Genomic DNA, 20335 nt, shown 5'->3' with positions numbered 1-20335 from the left:
CTAGGTTTACGTCTTAACAGAATGTGGGTCACCCAAGACGGGTGAAGAGGAATACGACGTGCGGCTGGCTAGGTGAATCTCGACAGACACTCAACTGATCAAGGCCGCCGCGAGTAATTCTGCCTGGCTCTTCAATAAAGGCCTTTCGTGGGCCTAACAATATAAACAGTTGAACGATAACGCTGTTTTCGCAGTCCTTAATGTGGCCTTACTAGAGAATTTACTCCGCACTGATTTTTGGGAACCATTTTCAGGCAAGATGCTGCAATAGCAGACGTAAACTGAACGAATTCGGCATTCGTGAGTGCGTGCGTGCCGTGTTTGGGAAGTGTTTCGCGGGTGTCATTCGTAAGAGATCACCATCAAAACATGTAGACACAGTTCCAGACGGGGAAAACGTCTTTTCTGCCGCTGCCCAATGCATCAAAGCACTCCCCTGTTTCAAAGTGTTTCCACGAGTAAACCAAAACAGTTGTAGACTCCGGTTACAGAGTTCGTTCAGCCGAAGGCCCTACTTATATGCAGATCATATTGAAGTGAAAGTTGCGTAGCGTTTTGGCAAGAAGCACTTAAGGGATGTATTTATTTGTTTATCACTCTATCGCGACGTTTTCGTACGCTATGTGGTGATTTGGAACTCGATATTCTGCGTCGTGAAGAAATAAGTTGTTTGTCGACGCACTACAAAGGATGCTTCACTTGAGCAATGTGGAACCTGAATGAACCTAGCCGGCTTGTTCATAACAGAAGTGTGCCTTTGTCGCCCTGGCTAACTTCTCGTTGCGTCAGATGTGACAGTACAATTATAACAGTGGAGCTGTTTAAGCCGGCCGTAATGTGTGCCGCCTGCCACTGCGTTGCCTAGCAACCACCTCGCGAAGCGTCGCGCACTTTGCTCGGGAGAGATAAAGAGAAAATGAGAGCTAGAGAGAGTGCGCGCGTCAAGCGCTATGCTCGAGAGAGAGAAAGAGAAAATGAGAGCGAGAGAGAGAGAGAAACAAATTGTAGCAGTGCCAACGAGGCAACGCGCAGAGGTGCTGCCGACGCCATCCGCGCTTCACCGTTTCTCCGCATTAGCGCCGAATGCTCGTGGTGTAAGTGACTGCAGCAGGCGCCTCTGGCGGCGGCTAGGCCGAGCTCCCACCAGCTGCGCGCTACTGTGCATGCGACGTCATCCCGGTGAGTCGTCTGCTGCGCGCCGCCCGTACACTGTGCATAGCTTTCGCCCCACTTCCCCTACGTGTGCTCGGACTAAAAGTGCTTCGCAAGGCGTTCCACGATGACATGGACCACGAGGAAATGCTTATACACTTCGTGTAACTTAGCATCACTTGTCATTACTTCGTACAACTTGGCATGACTTGTATAGGCAGGACCAGCTAGGAACCAATCAGCTCCGCTGTGTCTTTAGCCTTGCGCCACTAGTGCAAGCCACCCCGATTTTTTTCTTCACTATTTTCTGGAGCTGAACTACAAAAAATAAAATAAAATTGGATTGCGCAGGAAGGGAAGTAGCATTAACAATACATAAAGATCGAAGCAACGTTCCTTTTGCGCAAAACTGACAATGGTTAGAGGACAAAAAATATTCACACCTTGGGGTTCTTGAGCAAATATATTAGCCTAGTACCCATGAAATACGAAATGGGAAATGGAATTTTTTTACTGATACTTGCCGCAATGTATATTAAGTTTGTAAAGCCTTCGCTATTACGAATACATTAACACATTGTATTTTTTCTTCCATTCCTACCACAGAGTGTCATTCGAAAATTGTGTATGATGTGTCTGTGTGCTAGTGATAGGCAATTATAAATGTATTTTTGCCTGCGGCAAGTTCATGAAATCTCACAACTTGCAATGTAGCACGCTGACGGTTTTCACGCCAACCCAGTGGAGAAAACACACAGAAAAGCAACATCACCCGCAAGGGCTTTATGTCACCTGCTTTTGTCGTAAATATTACTGCAATTCGCCCCAAGCATTCAACTTTCTCTTCCCTACTTTTGGAGGCTTTCTCCTCTCTTTAAATCTCGTGTCTCACACGAGGAGCGCCGAAAGACGAAAAAACGCTAGCTATCAAGGCTACGCGGAGCTTTGGACGTTCAGCGAGGTATTGCGATGTTTTGTATGAACAACGGCCATTGAACATAATAAATTACTGCGCGCCTAAAAAGCCGTTGAAACGAGGCATTTCTTTAATGTAACCTTCATACAAGGTGAGATTTCGTAAACGAATTTTTTTAATGCCTATTGCGAAAAAAAAACACGTAACGCTAAAAGCAATGAAGTTGATTACGTTTTCAGAGCTCCTTCAACAACGGCTCAGTGAGCAGAGCAGCTCAAGGTATCGACTCGATAATTCTAGTTTGAGTAATAACGCGAGAGGTATTAGACATCCGCTGCTGTTTGCGTTCCGTATAGGGCCTCAATTTTTTGCAGGTTTTTGTTTCCATGTAGGCCATGGAATATCCTTCTTCGCGTGAAAGTGCCGTCAAAAAGTATTACATGCCCCTGATACATATGAGCCTTCCACTGAGTGCTCTTCAGTTTTTACTGTTTAGTTTTGTCGTTCGATGTCGCATTTAGGAGGCGTTTCTCCAGTGATAGCATTTTTTTTTCTCCCCCAAATTTGCAGTTTTGTGCGCATGTTTCTGCCTGGCTGTGTGGATTACTTTCAAGGTGACCTTGACACGTACGTATATATATATATATATATAATTGTATTTCTGATGGTTGGACTCGAATCCAGTTACCCCAGCACAGAATCCGGCGGCTTTAACTATTTGGCCACGGACTGTTGGGTTTGGCGTTGGCTGCAGTGTCCATCACACCGCAGTAAACCACCAATTATTGCAACTGGTGTCCGAGCGGTCATTACGAGTTTACGTGGCTGGTGATCTGCCACGTGCCGGGCGATGAAGAGGTCCGTGACGACGTCCATGAGATGCAAAGAAAAAGGGTTTAATTACAACATTTACATTTTGAAAGTTTCTATGTACTAGCACGAACGAGCACACCTTCACGACCCTGAAGGTCCGCTTTTTAAGCACCTCATTATCCCCGTTTCTCTCGTAGGTGGAATTCACGTTTGTTCTTCTCGACCAATCACGATTGTCAAACTGTTCGCCAAATCCCGCCCCTGGTGACACACCGCACTGACGGTCTCCTCCTCTGATGTCGAAGCTTCCACCCGCCCTCTATGCAATGCCAATTCAATTTCATCGGAAGCTTGGGCCGGCGATTTTCCCACGCAGTAGAAGCTGTCACCTTAGGCTTTCTCCAGCAATTAGCCAGTGGTACAATGCCGAAGACCCGCTTCACAGTTTGGAGTCCTTCACAGAATTCGACTCGTTGTTGAGCTCAGACGAACACGTGACACACAGCCACTTGTCAATCATCTTGAAGTGACGCATTTTTCGTCGCCAACACTTTGACGTTGAAAATACGATGCTGCGTGAATAGCTTTTCAAAGCTGCACGCTTGCCGGTATGCATACTTCGTCCAGAAGGCTTGACATGTTCAACAGCAAGCCGTAACTCCCGGTTTGACGGTGAAGCATTCGTTGTCGAGAAGGGCCCCGGGCACAACAGTGGTAAAGGCCAATCGTAACAGGAAGCTGCCTTATAGAGGCTGAATAAAACAGCTGCGGTACCATAGCCGTTTGTACTAAGTACTGCGGTACTTTGCTACAGCACTGTAGAGCGTTTCTACAAGGTCAAGCGTGTTGCGTCTTGGGCATGAACACGATCTAATGCAGATAAATGTACCGCTGTACCTGCAAGGTTCACCAAGGTAGCTCGGCGAGATGTTGGTACCTGACACCTGCAACGCTTCTCTTGTGGTAATGTGCCATTTTGCCTTGATGAAAGACACAAACAACGGGTCGTTAAATGCGTCTCGGAACGTTTCTATATCAATGAGCTAGTAGTAGTAGTGATTTTACTGAAGAAGAAGATGACGTTTATTTCTGCTACCCCCCCCCCAAAAAAAAATAAATAAATAAGCGTAATTTTCTTCTTCAATAAAATCACTACTACTACTAACTCATTGATATGGAAACGTTCGAGACGCGTTTAACGACGCGTTGTTTGTGTCTTTAATGAGCCATCAAGGCACGTTTAGCAGGCATAAAGAGACGCTCCGTCGTTGTTCTCTTTATCTCCTTTGCTATGCGTTCTCCAAAGATGGACTCTCATGCGGATGTGAATGAACGTATTCGGTATGCCACGCGACGAAAAGACGACAAAGCGAAAAGAATGGTTCCGATTATGGATGGACGTACATATGCTTTATTATTTAAAATAATGTATGATGTATAAAATGATATATGGTGCGCATGGGGCTACCAGTGGTACAACAAAGAAAGCTATCCCTACCAAAATATGTACTCAATGGTCTTTCTGCCGGCATTCTTTTTTTTCTACGGGGCCAAGTAGTGTAACAAAAGGACAAAAAGAACAACAAAAACAGATAATGCGCTATGGCTCCATGCAGCTTCGGTTTCCTTTTGCAGTCACTGCAAAGTTTTAGTAAGGACGTATTCTCTTAACGGTAGTTTTCCATCAATCATCACAATACAGAGTGTATATATTTCCACTGTAGCACACCGTGTGTTTCAGGGAAGCCTAAGTAAACCTTAGAAGCTTGGGGAGCTATAACGTAAAGCTATTGCAGGCTGTTTGTATTCCATTTCTGCAACCAGCTCTCCAGGATTGGTCAGCCATTTTTCCTGACCCTTCCCACTTTGTCTGTGCGCCACGCGACGTCCCAAAAACACCGAAAACTGATATAACGTGTACACCCTGATTATGCATGATTAGACAGAACAAAGAAATTTAATATTTACGAGTCTACGCGTTTTTCGCCATTGCCGTTACACTATTGGTAAAATCTTTTTTAAATGGCGCCCACTTCGCCTGTCTGTCACGCGACGTCACAAAACCTCGGACACTCACCCTGTAAAATGAACGTGTACGCATTAGGGATACATTATTATGGCCAACTAAACTGAATATTTGTCGGAATAGCCAGAGGCTGTCCCTTTCCAGTAGGAATAGAACATGGCCCACCGATCACTCTGGCAATGCCTACTCGAAGCTTTTGGACAGACTGAATTCATTTGCTTGTATTAAATCATTTTCAGCGGTAGTATAGCGTTTTCGAGCCCTTTTCGCACGTGTATAACATCACTATGGCGACTCTGCTTTGCCAAGGATCCGTTTTAGGGGCATTTTTAAGCTTCCATTGCATGCTTCCATGATATTCAACCAGGGGTGCTATGCAGGATGCGCCGAGTTTCTCGTTCACCCGAGTTTTACCCGAGTTTGCTCGATGACAGTCAGTGAACGAAGATAGCAAGGAACGTGCAATAACAGCAGGCAAAAAGAAATGTCGAGATAAATCCGCGTATGACAACATGAGCGCACCCTGCGCGGCACAGTGCTTCCGCGCTTCAAGCACAGAGGACTGCGCAACAAAACGCGCCAGCGCGGCGTATTGTTATCAACGTACTATCGCAATTTCGGAATACCGTCACTTCCCCGCTGTCTATCTGCACACTTGCCGTGAGCCGCTTGCCACGCCTTTCTCGGGCGCGTCAAGGGCGTGCCTCCTTTTTCGGGCATTATCTTTCTATCCTCCGTCGAATGCGAACAGGGCACATGCGGTGCATTCTTGCACCTATACTTTCGCTCAATCGAATACATTGAAATACAACAAATAAAATAACCAACATTTTACTTCTTAAAGTATCGTTTTTTTTTTGTTTTGAATGCTGTAAATTTGTGATGATTAACGGACATATAATGAATTATTAAATTTTGTACTTTTTTGCCGCGAGTGGCGACAGTGAGGCGAAAGCTTACAAGCGGATACATTCTAGAGGGTCACACGCACGAGGGAGTTCATGCGGTGAGCAGTCGCCAGGGGCGCTGCAGTGCTATGTTCGATAAAGTCAGTCATGACAACGATCTGCCCATTCCCTGTTTATTAGGGGAATGGCAACGCAGCGCTGCGGCATGGCTGTTCACCGCAGGTGCTTCACTGCGGCGGCTATTAAGGCCGCCGCTTTACCAACTGAAACGACACTTTAGCCATAGAGACGGGAGCAACGGCTGTCGCTGCAAAATGGCTGTGTGGTATTCTGGGTCCGTAGTGACGCAGCACAATGAAAATGCACCAGTTTATCTGCGTGCGCGAAGTCTCCACGATGCATTGCGAACACGAGCGTGCTGCCCAGCGACACAGTTCGTCGCTTGTCACCGCTTGCCCATTGAAGGTGCCTCCGTGCGCATGTGCGCAGAATTTGAGTGTGTTGTTCACTCCAATGTGCTTGCCGATTGCCTCTGCTGCTGAGCTAACAGCGATCGCAGATGGATATCGTAACGACAGCGCAGCAATCGCATTTTGGTGGGTGAGGGCTCTTGTGTGCAGTTAGGAAATTAGACTTCGAACGCAGGAAGGTGTTGCAATTGTTTAGTGTGCCGTGCTTGTGATGACAAATTCCATTGCACTGGGTGTGTTTGCGCTGACCGCTGACCGTGTTTGCTGCACTATATCATTGACAGAGCAGCCATCTCAAATGACAGCTGCGATACGTTGTCGTTGGAAAACACTACGCACTGCTCAAGATCGTCGTCCACCACGGCGCATCGACGCCTTGCAAGCAGCTACAGTGACGTGCGAATAATTATTTGCTGTGCGCTACGTAGCCACAACGCAGGCAATGAACCGTGTTGTGGGGTCATCACAGCCCAAGAAGACATATGCATAAGGCAGCGAAAGTCGACGCTTTTTTTTTTTTTTATAGTGGTGCTGAGTACATCACCGATGACAGTGTGTTGTGCGTGTTTTATTTCGCCGGTCAAGATTGTTAATGCCTCTCAGTTCCGCACCACGTCGCTGTTGTCGAAAAATAAGTTGGGCGTGGCCCAACCGTGGTGGGCGCGCACAAGAGTTACATGCCTCTCTCGGGGCGTGACGTATGGTTTTGATTGACACGCGAACTCGGGCCAAACTCGTACATCGCGAAACCCCCCTCGAGTTAAACTCGGGAGCATGGCGGCGGCAGCAGCAGCCTGTGTCATCGCATCCAGCGGCGGCAAGCGTCAATATTACCATCTGGACCCGTTCAGCTACATGACCGACGTAGAGTTTCAGCGTCGTTTTTGCCTTTCCAAAACGTCAGTGCGCTGGCTGTGTGACGAGTTAGGCGAACGCCCTTGTCTGCGGAGACTGCGTGGCGGGCATATTATGCTTTCCGAGCACAGACTGATGTGACTATGCTGCGGAGGAAAAGTTCGTGCGATCGCTTCGGCTCTCTCCGGTTTCAAGCGCTGCTCGTCCACCGCGCCCTAGCCCCAGGCCAGGTCCGGCGTCGTCATCGGAGTACTGGGGCACCTGCGAGCACCTGGGGTTCAACCCGGGCCAACCAACCTGCGTAGGCGAAGTGGTCACATTATACTGGAAGACTCAGAATGGAAGCCGGGCTGCCTTCCGATGCAACAGGTGCCGAAATCAGTTTTCGCAGTTACACGGTAAAGCTGCACTGCACGGTCAGAGAGGCGAAGGACGTTACTTCGCCAACACGGACCGCCTCGGCCGTCCGAACGACCACCTCTCCAGGCGGCAAATGATTTGGCTCACGTACTGCGTGAGCAAAAGCGTAGACATATGGCTGTTGAAGGAGATGACCGGCGACTTGTTTCCTCTATAGGAGCACACCATCGCCGACAGGACGAACTACCCCCGTAAGGTCGCGAGGGACGAGCTGCTGGCGCGACCTCCACTTGGTACCCCGGGTAGATAGCGCAAATTGATGAGTGCCTTCTTCGCGGCGAGCAAAAGTATACAATCGAGGCCGCCTAATGACGGGCGACAACTTTCCGCCAGCCGCCAAAATTACGGCGGTGTTAAAGTTGGGGGCCCATGGGTCTTCGGCATGTTCTGCGCGACCAGAGGGGTGCTGCGACTTTCAAAGTCGACCGACGAAAGGCGCCGACGCTAGGCGCCATTATTGCAGCCAGTGTTCAACCGGGGACCATTATTCATAGTGACGAATTGGCCGCATACAAATGTATCCCAAATTTAGTGGATGCTAACGGGGCTATGCCTCAATCCGCATTGGTAGACAGTCAACCAAAGCGTGAACTTTGTGGAACCCATCACGGGCGTTCACAGGCAAAAAAAAAAAAAAGAAAGTTATTGTCAAAAAGTGAAGCGCTCCCTCGTCAGCGATGGGTACAGGGTAACTGCACCGATGCTGGAGTCCCACCTGGGATGCATGTGGTGGCAGTCAACATCCACGTGCGCTGCAAAGACCCTTTCGTGCGTTTGTTAGAAGCCACGGATCGCTCGGGCTAGCCACTACAAAGACTCTTTCCTGCGGTTGTTAGAAGCCATCGCTCGACGCTTGCCAGTATGGAGGTGTATCGCAAAGTAAAAGAAAATAAAGCGTAGTATTCTGACCCTTGTATGTGTGCTTTCCGGCATTCCTGTGTGCTTACACGGTAAGCGCGCGGCAAACCACTCATGCGCTAGCCGACGCTCACTTCGTCTTGTAGCTGGATGCGCGCGCTACTCGCAGTTTTTCTTTAGCGCGAGCAACGAGCGATCTGTTAAAAGCCCAGTGTGAAAACCAGGCGCACACCAATCTCTGCACGGAAATGGGAGCGCAAGCACGTAGCGAGCCGCACCAATCCAATCTAGAGCAAAGGAGCAACGAGCGATCTGTTGGAAACCCAGTGAGAAAAGCAAGCGCACACCAATCGGTGCTCGGAAATGCTAGAGCAAGCACGTATCGAGCCGTGCCAATCGAATCCAGAAAAGAAGAGGGGGGCGAGCGTCCCCGCGTGGCATAACGCGAAACATATTTAAATACAAATTAGTCTAATACACATTCCGTGTACATCGTGGAAACATTAAAATGCTTACAACCCACGTTAATGTAACTAATATTATTGTACTAAATGAATTTATTTTATAACTTGCTTGTGCCTGTATTGCACTCGGTGGAACGACAAACAAGTGAAAGAAGGCACGACCATGCACCGACCGTATGATCACGTGAGCCCCAGTTTGTCGACCGCCCATATGGCAACGCCCAAGGGATAATAGCCACCCAGAGTGAATCTAGATTAACCAATGAAACTGGAGGTGTGCCGATGGACAAACTTCGTCTTGTTATCATTTGTTCTTTGATCTTGGGGCGTCGCCAGAGCTCGTGAAGATCCCGAGTTTCGCCAAACTCGGGGCATCCTGCATAGCACCCCAGTCATCGTAAGCTTAAATAGCAAGAGCAAGTAGGCCAATCACACAACGAAATCACCCTTCTCACCTGTTTATCTACTTTCATTGCGCTAGTGCGTCCCCACCGAAACCCTCTCCACTTCTGCGTCTCCTCTCCTCTTGCCAGCCAATTAGATAAGAAAACCCTGTCACAGTAGGTAATATTCACTGCTTCAGCTTGCCATCCACCTGAGAGTGCAGTCACGAAGCTAGAATGAAAACCCATAATGGTTCCTCGGAAAGCAAACTTCGTAACAGAAAACTTTCTCCTTCACCGGGGATCAAACCCGGGACCAACGCCTTTCTGGGGCTGTCACCCTGCAAGCTGGAGCTTTTCAGGAGGTGCTGTCTGAAAGACAAGGTAGAAATAATCAAAAATTCGAAGCGCAGGGTTATAGCAAGTGACTTCTGTGGAAGCTCGCCAGGTGGAGAAATATTACTGAAAAAAATTGCCGTCTACTTGAAAGTATAGAACGAAACCCCAAGAAAAAAAAATTGCCCGCCAATCCACCCTGTGAAGGTGGTTGGAAAGCGAAGCTTTTTACGCCACCCTCACGGTGACTGCGGCGCACTTGATATTTCACACACAACAACGTAACTTTAACCACGGCCTTTATTATTATTTACTTCACAGCAATGTTCACTACTGCTTTATGATCGGTGTGATATACACTACTAGACTACCCCATAGTGGGGTAGTCTAGAAAATGAACCGAAGCAGTTACTAGGCTGGAAGGGTTTCGAATGACGTCAACCCTCTTTCAAGCAGCTGCATAAGCTTTGCAACAGCTGCAATCTAATCTTACGGACCGCGCCGAGCCTGTTTCCGTTGTTTGCCCGCAGCACTTATCATCAATCATGTTGGCTCATCACTTTGAAGCTTGTTTTTGTGGTTTTCTTGCGAAAACGAGTGCTTAGTTGTACGCTGAATGCCTGAATTCAAGTAAGCTATACTGCTATACCTGAAATTGTTAGCGGTTCGTCGGAATCGTTTTTTGCTTACAACGACGGACACGACAGAACCCTTGGCTGGTAGAGGTACAAAGCTTCGCTTTAAGAACACCTTGACGATTTCCGAAAAGATTATTTCCCACACTCACGATGATATTTACGCACTATGAAACAGTGAGAAACATAAATAGTAAAAACAACAACAATGGTTTAGCGGTGCTTGGTAAAAACAGAAGTGACACAGTCAGGTAGCGACTGCCGCTATACAGCCGTCAAACGTAAGCTTAACCCCACCTTGAGCATCACCATCGAATTTTGGCTGAATACCTCGGCTCTTATAAGTATTGCCTAATAAAAAATAAAATGCTTGCACCGAGGGGAACACTGCACATGTCTAAAGAATTAATTCTTCAACAGAACCAAAAGTAACTAACTGTAGAGGGGACAGTCATGAAAGGAGACGCCACCAAACGGAGAATCTCTTTGTTAGTCGCAGCACGAACCAACGAACCACAATACAGCTGCTTCGAATGGTCCTTTCGATAGCGGTCATGGTATCAGTTCTGATACACGAAAAACAAAAGTAGTGGCGGAGGGTCCAGGCTAAACTGTAACAGCGCGAGCCACCCAAAGTGGCCTGCGCTGGTCTACGTCCGTTCTTCGCCCGTCCAAGCGGACGGTCGAATAATGGGCTTGACCAATGGAACGCGGAAGCGCCCACCGTCGGAATGTCGATCCGTTTGTCACGGACCTTGTTTTGGTTGCTGCTGAGCGCAGGTGAGAAAGAAAGCACCGACACGTGAGATGAAAGCGTAACCTGAATAGAAAGAGCAGCGAGGCAGGAGTGAACAAATCGTAAGTAATCGAAGTATCGCCCAAAGGGCAGGCGGACTAATAAGAAGGAAAACTCGAGGAACGGCTGTGACACTTAGTGGAAGCATTATAACTTGTTAAGGCGACGAAGTTTAGGCCTGTCGCATCGACTGAGAGGAACAGTTAACTATTACGTTATCAACGCTGTCATCAGAGGCGCGGTGACACCTCCAAACCCTGCGTCCGCGAAAAGCGCTCATTGGCTGCGCCGAGATACTTATTGTGCACGTAATGACGCACACACTCCTTTGATTTGAAACTGTGATGTTTATATCAATCTGTTTTATTCATTTACATGCGAACTCTTTGTCTGGTATAGTATCTTTGTGGCTCCGCCTTTCCGGACAGATTGTTTCTGAATTGAGACCTTGCCGGAACTAGCGACGTGACCGAAAACAACCTCTTTAATAGCGATCCGCTTTTGTACTAACAGAAGGTCGCCAGCAGGTTGAAGTGTTGGGCCGAGAGAAATAGCTATAGCAGGAGCGTGGCAGATAACTAATTTCAACGCTTCTGAAAATTTTGTGGCTACTATAGTGCCAACATTGCGGGGCAAGACGAGGAAAAAAACGCAGTGGCGATTTAGCGGCAAATGCGTGAGATATGCGTTAGCATCATGTGACTGCTCTTCAAGGGCCGGATCCGTGATTTAAACCACGTTCGATGCATTGCAAAGTGTTGTCCAGGAGTTCAGTCGACACAAATCCTGCCTGTTCGAAGAGCGAAGTGCAACTGTCTGAGGTCCGGAGCAGACCACCGTCCCCAGTTGCATTATATATTTACATATTTACATGTGTCGTAAATGTACTAACTATAAATGTTATGCAGCAATTTCTTTAATGAGGCAATGATTTTTTATAATTTTTATTTTGATTTATGTCTGCCAGGGCATGTAATTCATTCGAAATGAAGTAACCCGAGTAGATTTCGCAGGCTTTCTTTGTTAAGTGTTCGAAGTTAAAAAAAAAAAGTCGCTGTATATAACTCCTCTTGTTTGCGCACAAGCCAAGATAAGTACAAAACTTTTGCCAAGTTGAAACCAAAATATTGATAGGGTAAGGTAGGGCGAAGGTTTTATTCAGCGCGATGTGCAACACTGCCTAAAGAATGTACACCCGTGAGCAAAAGTATACGGACCATGGGAGCGCGTGCCAAACTGCACCAATGCGCCGCCTTCCGGTGCAGCGCCTGCTGTCGAGAGTGGCACTTGAGCGCCGGTGCGCATGCGCATCCCATCATATCTGGCGGAGTGTTATGTTGCTTCCCTTGGAAACGTGGGCCCCTTGCTGACTAAGCGTTCAACGGGCAGCCGCCTGGGCCGCTTCCTCGGCTGCGTCATATCTGCGCCGCCGTTCCACCGAGTGGGTGCGGTCTGCAGAGGTGGCTCGTGCTGGCTTCAACTCTCAAAGCTTCAAATAAAAATAAAAATGGAGTTTTACGTGCGAAAACCACCATATAATTATGAGGCACGCCGTAGTGGTGGACTCCGGAGTAATATGGACCACCTGGGGTTCTTTAACGTGCACCTAATCTAAGTACTGCGGGTGTTTTCTTCACACAAGAACTCTTTACCGCATTTCGATTCGCATGAAAAATGTACGCACTATTTCTCTATAGTGCGAGCCGCTTTCGAAAACACGATAACAAGTTTTGCTTACCGCGACGACCTGATATATATCTGCCATTGCGTTTTCTTTTCCTGTTTCCGTGCGTGCTTGTGCGCGCATTGCGTCATCGCATATGGGCAGTGAATGTCATCGATTAATGTGTCTGACGTTCAGAAGCAGCGGCTTGTCAGGCTACGCTATGAGGAAAGCCAGTTCGGCGCGTTGCGTTTTAGTTATCCAGAAAGGGTGGCTCGGGTTGTCTGGTTAGGTCAGACATCTGATAAATTAGTTCTACTCAGGCAGAACGACATTTTCTTTCATTAGACGACAAAGTGAGCGCACGTTTGCAGTCCGCGGAACGACTTTACCTTTTTTGTTCTCGTTTGTCCTTTCGGTTTTCATTAGCTCTGTCAGTGCTGCGCTTCGGTTCTTGTGCTAAATGGGATCGATGCATCATTAATTCTTGCGGAATGATTATCACTGGCACTCCCGGGACGGCAGGTCTGCAGCTCCGGTCGAACTGACCTGCAGGCTACGTTCGAATTGCATAGCATGCCTAGTAACGTGTACAAAAAGTAATACACACAGTAGCTATATTGGTTGGTCAATCGACTGGAAGCGACAAAGAGAAAATGTTGTTTGATGTACACTCATCCATGAAAGTTTGCGGACCACGGGATCTGGCGAAAAGCTGAATATCTCCCGAGCCTCACAACGCAGCCAGCTATTCGCTTTTCCAGCCTGTACTCGTATATGCGAAAAACATTGTGATGTACGGTTTTACTTGCCACTGTTACAGTCTTCTCGGAAATTCAGTTTTGTGAGATCCCGTGTGTAAGCCTGTTGCTGAAAAGCGCGAGTTATTTCTTGAATTATTCCTCAGAAAGCTTGGGATCGGTGTTTTTCCTTCATCCTGCTCTCGCCGAACGGAACGGCTGCAAAGAAAGCGTAAAGAAACGGCTAGCGGTATGTGGTCAATGACCCTTGCTTGACTAGCGAAGCACAATGGGATAGTTGGTTGTCAGCGGCGGGTGACTATCGCTGTGACGGCACAGAACGCGTAAACCTGTATCCAGCATGCACTGCACCCACCGTGCCCATTGTGACGGTTGTTGGGAAAAACCGTTTCTAACATCGTAGCCAATTGCCCATTGAAGGAACCTCTTTCAGAACGAGTGTTTACTTGACAAGTGTACGCGAACCTAGAGTGTCTACTACGCTATCGGGTTTCTCCAAAGGGTGTACGCAGTTACCACATAGCATAGGTCTCTAACCCTGCCGCTTTAGTTTGCAGGCGCTGCCTGTTTATTACTTTTTTATTGTGCCCATTGTGTTGGGCTCCCTGCTTTCAATTGCGTGGAGTACGATTGCTTTGCATTTGGCCTCCTCTCTTGTAGCATTTTTTGTATGTTTTTTTTCAGGTAGAGGAGGAAACACATTAAAGTGTGGTAAAGGAAAGGTTGCGTGGACGAAGCGCAATGCTTGAACAGCCGCCAGACCACTCGCACGACGATCCTAGTACAGGATTAGTGATTGGTGGACCGGCAGACCATACTGAAAGCCACTCGGTGACGATTGGGTTGGAAATGTGTGGGGCGGGGCACCGAAGGATAGAAAACGTTCTTCCGTTGCCTCTAACAAGCGTCCTGGACTCCACTTGAGGTGCTATATGCACAATCGGCTCTGCCGATATAGGGTCTCCCTACGTGTTCCAGTTCCACCTTGCATCTCATTGTGTATTTCTTGCAAACAGTTCTTGTAAATACGAGTACAAAGTGCCTTCAAGCTTCATCTGTTTCTGCTTCAAAGCCATCGGAAGCCTCCAGCGTAACTGTCGCCGCTATCCGTAGCGGCAGTATTCTTCACAAGCGGAGACCGCCTCTGGCGGTGCGTCTCGGGCGCCCAAGTTGGGAAGAAACACACGTACCTTCGAGAGAAAGGGAGAAGAACCTAGACATTATTCTGTGGTCGGCAAAATTTTGTGATCGTGTGTACATGATTGCTGTCGAAGCGTCCCAAGCAACTTGGATGAAATATCACAGGAGTGGGCAGTCGGAAAACAAGTGCGCTTACGAAGCGGGTAAATACATCTATTGATTGGAATCATCCGGCTTTTGAACGCGTGCTTCACTCAGGTCACCACTTCCACCATGATGCGTGACTTTATATGTTCTCTCGAAAAGCTGAGTGAAATGGCATAAAAGAAGTGTTGCAGTTATTGTGTGAGCGGTATTTTGATTTATATTGCAAATGCAACGGGACTAATTTCTTACTGTATAAAAACTATTTGTTATCATGTTTTTTTTTAACTTAACTACAATGAACGCCTCTACAGAGAAATGCCCTTTAAAACGAAGGATTGGTTATCTCCCGGCAGAATTATTATATTTCATATACAGGGTGTTTCATTTTAGCTCCACCAAACTTTTAAAGATTGCCTGTGGCAGATAGCACAATTATAATACTTCATCTAATCTACTCGATGAAGCCGACATTACTTCCACGAGAAATGAAAACGCCTCATTGAATAATTACCATAATTACGCTAATGGACTTTTTAATTACTTCTTTTACGGCACATCTTTCAATCTACGAATTGTGGCCGCTGAGTTCGCAAGGCGTATCCACTTGGAACGAATTCTCACGACTGAACCATTGATCGCATTGTGGGCATTTATAGCAATACAGCGCAGGGTGTATGGCGTGGTAAAGACTCAAATGTGGATATGTGTTTATTTGGAGTTTTCGCCATATTACGACTTCCTCTCGCGCCGGAGCATTATGCGGTGGGGGTAGTGTTCTTCGTGAAAGGCGATAGTGTTCTCGGATGTGCGTGTAGGTTAATGGTATGGGCTCTGGTTGTAAGTGCTCGGCGCGGCCATTTCGCGGCTCCCGCTGTGCATGCGCTCGGGCGTATATACGCGTGTGCCTGCTGATTGCCGCGTAAGGACTTATGCCCCGGAGTCCACACGATTTGTATGTGTGGTGGGAGCTGGTTCGCTCCATTCAGAATGCGATGTTCGGCCCTGGAAATTTTGGCCCTTGAAAAATTTCTGCATGCCGTCTGAGAGTCCGTCAGAACTATGACGCAATCGCAGAGCGGTCTCGTCGTGATGGCTAACGCTATCGCTAGTTCCTCTGCCTCCGCAGCGCTCACTGTGGAAAGCGACGACGCACTTATTTCGTTCCCGTGATTGTCAACTACGCTGGTGACGAATGCGGTGCGCTTCTTGCGGTGCTGGCCGCGTCTACGTACAAGACATTGGGGCGGTTTTCATACTTTCTCGCGAGCAACTGCGCTCGGGCTTGTCCCCGTCCGATGTGGAAGTTTCGGTGCACGTTCCTGGGAATCGGTGAGACATGCATTGTTTCTTGTATTCGTGTTGGGATTTTTGTCGGCGCGCTGGTCTTCCGTATGGAATATCCAAGATGTTCCAAGACATAGCGTCGCGCTATTGTGCGTAGTAGTCTTTCCTTCTGGCTTGCCAAGTGGGCCTCTATGATTTACCGGCGTTGTTGTACACCCCTGTCTCCTCGAGGCAAAAAGTAGCCGTTCCGGGTGGGAGTCTAAGCGTTTGCATATACGCCTTGCGTATTAGCTGGTCGAGTACCTCCACTTCCGCGTTGCTGAAATTTTAATATGGTGCCGAGTACGCAATGCTTCCTACCAAAATTACTAGAGCGAACTCTAGCGCTAGTGTCTGCGGGAGCTACAAGCGGGATGACGCAGCCAGCGTGGGAATGATGCTTAGTACATGAATTTGCCTAAACCGCGTCCTTGTGTCTTCGATCCGGCCTAATGACTTTGCAAACCTTTCATTTCAAACAAAATACTGCGTTGTAGATAAGGAAATAAACACGACTAAAATTTTTCCATTGCAGGATTCGAACGCAGGACATCTAGTACAGAAGCCTGCATCATATTGAAACAATTATGCCACGGACGCATGCATCGACGATCGGCATCTAACACCCTTACGAATTTCTTGCGGGAAGCGACTGTGTTGAGACGCTGGGTGCATTTTGATTTAGCCACCTCGACAGGCTGAACCGTTGCAATTAGTAGCGATTATGCTGTTATTAGGGTCTTCTGCATTTATGCATGTACCGACTGCCTCGAAATTTGTGACAATGAAGGCAGATAAAGCGTGATAACAAAGCCACAAGCACGAAGATCGGACAAATCTATGTAATAAGCATCATTCCCATGGTGGTTGAACGATCGCAGCGCCAGAGTTCACTCTAGTAACAATTGTAGGAAACTCAATGCTAAGTACGCACTTGACAAGCGTGCCGATATAGTATTCCTGCCGCTCTGCTCGTACGCTGCTTGTTATAACGCATCCGTGGCTGCGACGGCTGAGGAGTAAGTCACACTTGATGACGACGTGGTGTACACCTAACTGACGACTGACGACATCTTCAAAGCCATTTCAGATGGAATGGACTCGAATGGGAATGAAGGAAACAGCGATAAAGAACCTGTAAACGAACCATTATTTTTACTGCTAGAGAGGTGATGGTGGCAAGAGAAGGATTTGAACCTCGGTGCATTACGGTTTGCTGCAGTTTCACATTCTGTCACCCAAAGCATGCACAAAAAACGTTGGAGGAATATTTCGCTAAATCTCTTTTGAATACGCGTTAAATAAAGGCTTTCTTTGTTGAACGGGCTTCGCCTGCTTTAATGTAAGCAGCATGATGCAATGTAATGTAACGTTTAATGTAGCGCAGTGACCTGTATAACGAGGAATTTTGTAAGTCCCGTGCAGTTCGTTCGATTATATACGATGGAATGACGGCAGCATGATTATGTTGCAATGACTAGGAAGGAATTACATCGATTGAATACTGATGGGTGGAATGAGCGAGTTTCACCGTCCGTTATGCGACGAGGAAACACCATCTCGTGGTGCTTCAGGGAACCGGGGAACCGAGCTCTGCATCACCGTCATCAAAGTGCTTTCAATAATGGACATCGGTCATCACGTGCGCTTTTGCTGGTCATCGCGTGTGCTTCCACTAATGAAAGCAACTTCGGTCGCCTGTCTCTCCTGTTTCAATTATATTGCTCACCTCTCGCTGTAGACGCCAAGAACGTGAAAATGAGCAAGGAGCTAACAAAAACGAACGCTCTATAACTAAACTGGAGCGTGCCTTTAAAACTCTCAATTATTCGAATGAACAGTAACATCGTGGGCTTCATTCGCTTCAACATGTGAGGCTTGGTGCGTTTGATTGCTATACCAATGCGTGTTACTTTTGAACTGGCTACATACGAACAATCACGAGGAATCCTTACAGGAAATATTATTAAGGCAAGCAAAACTATGACTACCCCTACATCTCTATTACCACAGTCCTATCATGAAGAAAAAAAAATCAGCCAATCCGCAATAGCACCATCACTACACTGCTCGAACGACAACATCGTTGGTTTTGCTCTAATCCTCTCACCACCACGTATGCTACCACCAGTAACGCGCAAAACTTCTCACAAGGAACTAGCTTCTGCTTTCGTAAAGTGAAGACATCAGCGGCTCTCCCTGTCAGCACTATTCCGTAAAAAAGAAGGTATCCTTCCCAGACTTGGCAGAAGGCGCCTTCTACGCGCAGCTCTCAAATCTATATAGGCGCGCGTTCTGTGCGAATCGCCGCGGCCTCTTTAGACATGGCCAAGCACAATTTGGCCATCGACACCGCTGACTATCCTTATTTCTGAGGCAATCTGGCCCGCCGCCATTCCTGATTTCCGGAAATGCGGTATAACTTGGCTTATGAGGACATATTCAACGTCGCTGCCCTCATTCTCTTCCTACGCAAGCAGGGTTGCGACGCTGCTGCTACCTCATTAGCATTTTTCCGAGACAAATGTCTTCGGTAGCTGCCACCGTGACGGCTGCTTGAGAATGCGTAGGGAGAGGATACTTCTGTGATAGAAAAAAAGTAGCAGTTTCGCCCGAAAGGTGAAGCATAGATTACAATAGCAAATAAGTAGACAACTATACGAAGTAAGGATAGTAGTTTTATCGTCCGGATACACTGTAAGCACTGGCTTACTAATTAAGTTAACAAGTATAGTGTCACGCGCGCACAAGCAAACATGAACATATTTCACTCGATGACCGTGCACACTCGCTGTCAAAACGCTGAAATGAGGAAGCGCGACAGCCGCAGCGAGCGAAATGACCTTAGTACTGTCTCTCGCTTCAACGCGTACTAATGGTGCATCCAGACGAAGGACCGAATCCGGATTTGCAGGGCCGGACGGTGCGTCACGTGACCTCACATCAGCGATTCGCCTCGTCCGTGAGCCGCGCGGACGGATAACGCCAAGCCGTTTTTCACATCCGGATTCGGGCGGGGTACATCCGCAGTGTCTTATAAACACGCAATGTCTGGCAACCAGTACACTGTAATCCTGTTCGAGGACAGCCGCATTGCAGTCAGCATCAGTCCTTTGTTTGCTGGCGCCTGGTTTCAGTGCTTCATAGCTCCTGGCGTCGTTCACTTCTATTAAACAATGAATTTGTGCGATGACGCCGCCTTTTATTTCACCCACATCGTGGAAGAGTTTCCCACTCTGTGGGACCTCAGCCGTGCAGATTATGCGGATACCGTCACAATTAGTCAAAATCAGGGAATAGTGACTCTCTCCTACAATGCCAACATAAAAAAAAGAAATCTCTGTCAACTGTTAGCTAGCAGACTACAAAAAAGTATGACGTGTACAAATACATCTGATATCTGGTTGTTTCAGAGCCGTAATTGAATACAGTATTAGTGAAAACCAATCACACTCAGTGGTGCAGTTAAGTGTAAAGAGATCAGTATTATCTCATGCATGTTTATGCAGAAAGTCGGTGCCAACAGCACGGCCATACAAAACTTCTGTGCACTCGTGATACCCCTTCCACGCGAACACTCTGGATCTGCATTGGATATTTCGGGCGTGATTGAGCTTGTACGCGGCTACCACACGATCGCGATTGAGCTTGTACGCTAACACACGAGCGTGCTTGAAGACATTTGCGTAGAGGCCTTCGATGAGCACCACACTCAGTTTTCAACCGATACACATTTGCCACGGCGCAATCCGTAATAACTTGGAAACGTGTGACACTTACGTGAAGCAAGGTACTGCAGTGTGACCTGCAGCAGTGCTTCCGCCGATATAGAACGGCGATAACGGTATCCTCCCTTCGTATGCGGGGCCACACGCGCGACAGCTGTTGCAGAAACTGCTCTCTGCTTACACGAAGCAGCGTCTGGTATTTGTCGAGGTCAGTCTTCAGGAGCTCTTCGTATACAACAGGTTTTGGACACCCAATTATTTCCTTCCCATCCAGTTGTTGCGCCAACAACGCCTTTTTCGTGGAAACAAATCAAAATCCTCGTCAATCGCTGACGGAACAATAGCCATCGCGGCCACACGTCGCTTTTTGCTGGCCTTCATTTTTTAGGAAGGAGGAGGAGGAGGAGGAGGAGGAGAGAACGAGAAGGCAGGGATGTTAACCAGAAATGCGTCTGGTTGGCTGCCCTACAATGGGGGACGGGAAAGAGTGAATAGAAAGATGAGATAGAGAGAGGAGGGGGGGGGGAGGAAGGACACGGTG

This window comes from Dermacentor silvarum, chromosome 4 (genome assembly GCF_013339745.2).
Source record: "Dermacentor silvarum isolate Dsil-2018 chromosome 4, BIME_Dsil_1.4, whole genome shotgun sequence".
Lineage (NCBI taxonomy): Eukaryota > Metazoa > Arthropoda > Arachnida > Ixodida > Ixodidae > Dermacentor > Dermacentor silvarum.
The sequence above is the reverse complement of the archived record's forward strand: the minus strand, read 5'-3'. Positions refer to the sequence as shown.